We start from the raw sequence: 6,000 nt of genomic DNA, 5'->3' as shown, positions 1-6,000 counted from the left end.
CAGGGGCACAAGGTCACCAACTAAAGTCCAGTGCACAAGGCAGCTGCACAAGGTGCCCTACTCATGAGTAGGTACCAGGAAGGTCACATCATCGGCCTAGTATTGAAGTGTGCAATTTGTTATCCCCTCAGTCACAGCAGTCAGGTGGCGCAACCGAGGGAGCCCTATGAGACAGCTCAGTGCCAGTGCACGCCTGGGTCCACCACAAGATCAGGTAAGCAGGGGAGTTAGTGTTCTCTACTTACGTTGGGTGATATATATTCCTCAATTCAGTTCAAGAGTGGATGGAATGGATGGATAGTATGGATGGATGGATGAATGGAACATTTGGTTCAGCACAATTGGAGCGGGGCTGCCCCTCCACCAGGCACCCAAAGAACATTTCATGCACCACAGAGGGGGACCAACAAGGGAGCCGGCAGACCGCACCAGCACAACCGAGGTCTCCAATCTGGGTCGAGGGAGACCGCCATGTATGCAGCGTAGTCAGCGTGGGACTGGAGCTCCTCGTGCACCAAGGATCGGGAGCCGGGATGGGCTGGACCAGCAGCCGGCAGTGAAAGCAGATGCCGCCAGCGGTCCCGGCTCAGCAGTCAAGACCGCAAGCCGGACTGGCCCACACACCAGAAGGGCCCAAAACCGCAGGTGCGGGGGCCAAAGGAGGTACCACATGCCGCCGACAGCGATCGCGGCAAGGATTCAAGTGCACCTGCACTGCGCCGGAGGGTGCTCTGGGACTTCAGCTGCCAGATCCATGATCCCACTGAGCAGGAGGCAGCGGTAGCCAGCTGCACAACATGTTCAGCCAGGCAGGACCAACGTGCTGTCAACCCTCCAAACTCCGGGGGTGCCAGACGGTTCCATGTAATAATGTCCCCACAAACATATCGCCATGTAAAAATATCGCCGGAAAATGGCCGTTTTTTGTGGGGACATTATTGCATGGAACATGCGGGGGACACCCCGCAATCCCCAAACCCTTTTTTTTCCTTTTTTTGGCTGCCCCTATCCCCATATATATGGTCACCCATATAATATTGCCAGAACCTTTTCCCGGCTATATTATGTACGGCGACCATATATATGGGGATAATATTACCTGATACCTGCCAGACGTTAAGCCGCCAACATCCGCAATGTTGCTCCAGGCCATGTCCAACAGCAGGTGTCCAGCCAGATGGGCTGGGTCGGGAAGTCCGAGCACCAGAATGAATTCAAGCCTGCCTGATCACGGCAGTATCTTCAGACAGCAACAGTATTCGCCTCAGCATATCTACGTGCCGGGGAAGGATAGATATTTGCTACGATGCAGCAGCAGGCTGTGGAGCCTCATGCTCAACAGCGCCTCCGCATCTTGCGTACTTGACTCTTTGGTCTGTCATGTTCATGGGGGTGAGGAGGAGCATTCCTGGGATCCTCTCTTCACTACTTTAGTTTCAGTTTAATAAAGCAGGGTCATCTGGCAGACATAGGGCTGATGCTTGAACACTCACACCCAAACTTGATTACACAGGGGTTTTATACCCCTGCGCCTCCATCTACCAATGAGGCAAAAAAGCTGGGGGTCATCTTCGATTCCACTCTATCCTTCTCGTCTCACATCAAGGACAACTCTAAAGAGTCCCACTACCAACTGCACCTTCTCGGAGGTATTCTACCTCTTCTCACCTTCCCCCAGAAGCTCACCATCTCCAGAGCATTGGTCCTCTCTAGGCTGGACTACTGCAACAGCCTCTTTCTCAAGCTGTCCTCTTCTACCCTCCGTCCTCTTCAACTCATCCAGAACAGCATTGCAAGACGGTATAACGTCCTTTCATCGCCAGGCATTTTTATGTGTGCATTTTAAATGTGTACGAAATAACGAAAAAGGTTAATGCATTTTTTTGGGGGGTGGGAAAGAGCAGATAAGGGGTTGGGGGTGTCGGGAATAGTTCAAAATAGGTGGTGGGGGTGTTTGAGGCCCCCCCTTAAAAACTAAAAGAAATTTGATGACCTTTTTCATTATTTTGTACAAGTTTAAAAGGAAATCGTAAAAATGCCTCACGATAAAAATAACATAGAACCCGTGAGAATTATCCTTGGCCTCAAGCCCAGCGACTGCATCTCTCCGGCGCTGAAATACCTTTACTGGCTCCCTGTGGCTTTGCATTGTCCACAAGGCTTTATGGGGCCTGGGCCCACTGTATCTGCAACACACTCTTCCTAAATACTCACCTTCCTGAGCCCTTCTCTCGTCTTCCTTCAACTTTCTGCGGGTGAGCCGCTTCTCAAAGCAGAGACTTGGAGGGAGATCTTTATCCACTGCAGGAGCCTCCCTCTATAACAGCCTCCCTGCCTCCCTCCTTCTTGAGCCAGATCTCCTTAAATTCTGGAAATTCCTCAAGACTTTCCTCTTCGCATCCTATTTCTCTCTCCCCGTCCCCTTCTAACCACCTCTTTCACTCTCTCTCCTCTACTTCTGCTCATTTTCACCGCCTGGCTGCCTGGTGCACCTTCAGAGCCTCAGAGGTACCAAGCTTCCTCGCCAGGCCTTGCACTTGCCGCAGCACTACTGCACTTGGGTTATGACCCATGAGAGTGGTATCTCTCTGCACCTAACCCAGGTTCTAACGAGGGTGGGCGCTCGTGGTCTCTATTGCCCCCACCTACTCACACACTTCCTTTTTCTGTTCACCTGCATAATCTGAATGTACCATGCCTAGTCAGATTGTTTGCCTTGTGTTCCCTATGTCTTCCCCTCCCATGCATGGTTGCTCTTTGAAACACTTGTGTATAAGCGCATAATAAGTAAACAATCAATCAATCAATCAATATATGATGCCATCCTACGTGGCAAACCATTAAACCTATTAGCAGGAGGGATTGGATTAGAAAAACATATCTATTTATAGAAGGTATACCGGTTAGTACTTCATTGGCTCTCTCTTATCTGTGAAACAACCCTTGAACTACATTTACATATGTATAAAACTGATTATAGCAAACAAAATGGCAGCGGATTAGTCTATGCAACATTGTATAGCAGGTTGCCCCATAGGCGCACTGATTGGTGGGTATTCCTACCCAACCTTGGACTTTCGTCTCGGCTAGCAGCACGTAAGGAAAATGAAACCCAGGTGCTTGGATCATGTCAGATTACTCCATACTTTCCCAATTAGGCCATCATCTCTCATCAGTCCGGCTATGAGTCAAGGTTTTCTGTCTGTAGTTGACCGTGTAGCCTGTTCACTGTTCTAGGACTTTCAAAGGAGTGAAATCACATCACTATCTTCATTCAAGGCTTAATGAATAACCTTGTTTTCGACTTCTGGGTCGCATGTGAAGAGACCGCAAAATTGTCAATTTCAGCCTCTTATTTATTGCTGTTTGATTTAATTATACTGGGTGTCATTGCTCCTCTTGGCCTCTAGAGACTTGCACGTTTAATTGTCCAATACTTGGCACATGCAGATATTTTCTTCTTCTTTAATCTTAGAGAAATATGTCTCATGTCCATGACTCATCCGTCTTCCTCCCTTTGTGCTTTGAAGCTATTCCTTAAAAATAGCCTCCTTGATCCCAAGCAAACATCAACTCCTTTTTGTTTCGAACACAAAGCTGTTCTTCCAGCGTCTCACCACTCTCCAACCCTGATCGGCTACTGAGGTTTTGAATTGAGTATTTACAAGAGCCAGCATCCATTTTCCAATAATGGCCATCCTTGCCACGTTATATATTCCTCTATAGCAACCTTTTATGTAGCTTTTCTACCTTGCGTTACTGTGTATTTACACTTGATTACTTTATTTTTTTGTACATGTTTCTCTTATTGCTTCAGTTACATTGTCACTCTTTAGTATTTTCATATTGTTTCAGCGTGGCTTTGTATATCTTCTTTATGACATCACTCAGCCCACATAAAATTTCACTCACCCCTCCATGACGTTCAATGGTGTGTGCTGACATCCTTCATACGGCATCCTTCCACACTTTCAGTGCGAGAGTGCATTCGATAAAGTTGTCTGAGTGCATATCATCTCTCATACACTCGATGATGTATGGGCATAACACATGGAGCCTGTTTGTAAGTTTTGGCCACACCAAGGAACTTGTTTTTGTTATCTTTCAATGGTCTAGTCTTCCATGAGGTCTCTGCATTGCGTTTGTAGGTTCGTAAGATTTTCAGGTCAGGAGTGTACCAGGAATTCAGGTAGGCTCTCGGTTTAGGTTAGCGGGTGCTTAGTGGTCCAAGTTTGTCTATCGCTAGGTGGAAAGTTTGATTATGTAACTCCACCATTTGGTTGGGTCGAAATCTGACTGTTGATAGTTGGTGATGGGGTGGAGCATGTTCTCTGGAGTGATGTTACGTGCATTTCTAGATTGTGCAGCAGGGGCCAATTTTGGCTGTGCTTCTGCTGACATGAGTTTTGGGATGGTGAAGGAGATTACGTTGTGGTCATTCCATGTGGAGGGGTGGTTAGAGTTGATATTAGCGTTACAGTTCATATCTGCTAGCCAGTCTAATGTTCTGCCTTTGTTATGTGTGGGTGAGGTGATGCGTTGCGTGAAGCCTAGTGATTTAATTGTGTTGGTTATAGTTTTGGCATTCCCATCAGTAGGGTCATTTAGGCCTAGATTGAAGTCTCCCATAATAATGATTCTAGAGGAATGTTTGGTGTTATTGCTCAGTGGGAGGGAGATATCCTCATCTATCGATAATATTGGTCCTCGTGGCCTATAAAGGAAGTGGGTGATGAGTGATGTGGTTTAGGCAAGACAGATTTTTATGGATAGTGATTCTCCTGAATGGAAGGAGGAGTTGGGCAGTTCTCTATGAGTGCTACAACTCCTCCTTTGGCTAGAGGTCTGTCTTCTCTGAAGATGGTGTAACCTTCAGGTATAGCTATTGAAAGGTCTGGGTTGGCAGCTTGGTACAGCCACGTTTTCTGTGACGGCAAGTATGTCAAGTTGGTTGCCGGTAACAAGGTCAGAGATGTCGAGTGCAAGGGCTGGGAGCGATCTAGCATTGATGAGGCCTGCATAGATGGTAGTTGGGGTGGGGCACTGGTCGCTTGCAATGCTTGCCATGGTAATTGTGTTGGTTTTAAGGGTTTTGTTGAGGTCTATGGGCCCCTGGTTGTGTTGGATTGGTTGTTCTGTGCACATTGTATCCACGGGCGGATTCACTAGGCAAGGGTCACACATTGTATCAGCAGTGGGATTCACTAGGCAAGGAGAAAAGAACCGACGTGCATTAATAATTCTGTTACCCAGATTCAGCACAGTCAAGAGCCAACAAGACCGTAAATGATACAAGGCAGACAGAAACTTTTGTTAATAACAGAAATTCTTAACAGACACACTATACTGGTGTGTGTAAATCAATTACAAATCAATACCAAAATACAATCAGCAATTTCATCAAAAACAGTGTTGAATGCAAACTGATAGTCAACTGAGATAAACCAGGTTTGGTTTTAAACATTCATTATAAAACCAGATGACAAATGGCAAACAAATACTTCATCAAAATAATGTATGTGCATTATATACATATGAGCAGTAACATCCCCTCTGCTCAGTCATTCATCCTATACACTCCTAAAAGTGCCAACGCATTTCAGATTTCAACAAATCCATCTTCAGGGCGGGAAGTGTAAAGTTTCAAGGTATTTTTACGATCTCCCTACAAAAACCGAAGATAAACTAATTAGTTCTATAAATAATTCATTTATGGATTTAGAAAGTGTGTAGCATTGAAAGTCACTAACCTTAAAGTGGCGGTAAACGGAAAAGCACCTTAACCTGTGTTAAGAGCAGAACAACAATTCTCAGCTGTCATGAACATAGTGTTTTGTTTAAAGAGAGAAGCTCAGAGATAACTCCAATCTACACACTCACCCGGTCCACAGGAATACTCCTCGCCTCTGGTATGCATGAACTGATGGACGGTAAGTCCCAAGTTGCATCAGCTAGAGGATTCAATAAAAATATGTGGTTTTTGCAGAAATCCAATACTGA

This window comes from Ambystoma mexicanum, chromosome 6p (genome assembly GCF_040938575.1).
Source record: "Ambystoma mexicanum isolate Mex_15411 chromosome 6p, UKY_AmexF1_1, whole genome shotgun sequence".
Classification (NCBI taxonomy): Eukaryota; Metazoa; Chordata; class Amphibia; order Caudata; family Ambystomatidae; genus Ambystoma; species Ambystoma mexicanum.
This window is presented reverse-complemented; position numbering follows the sequence as displayed.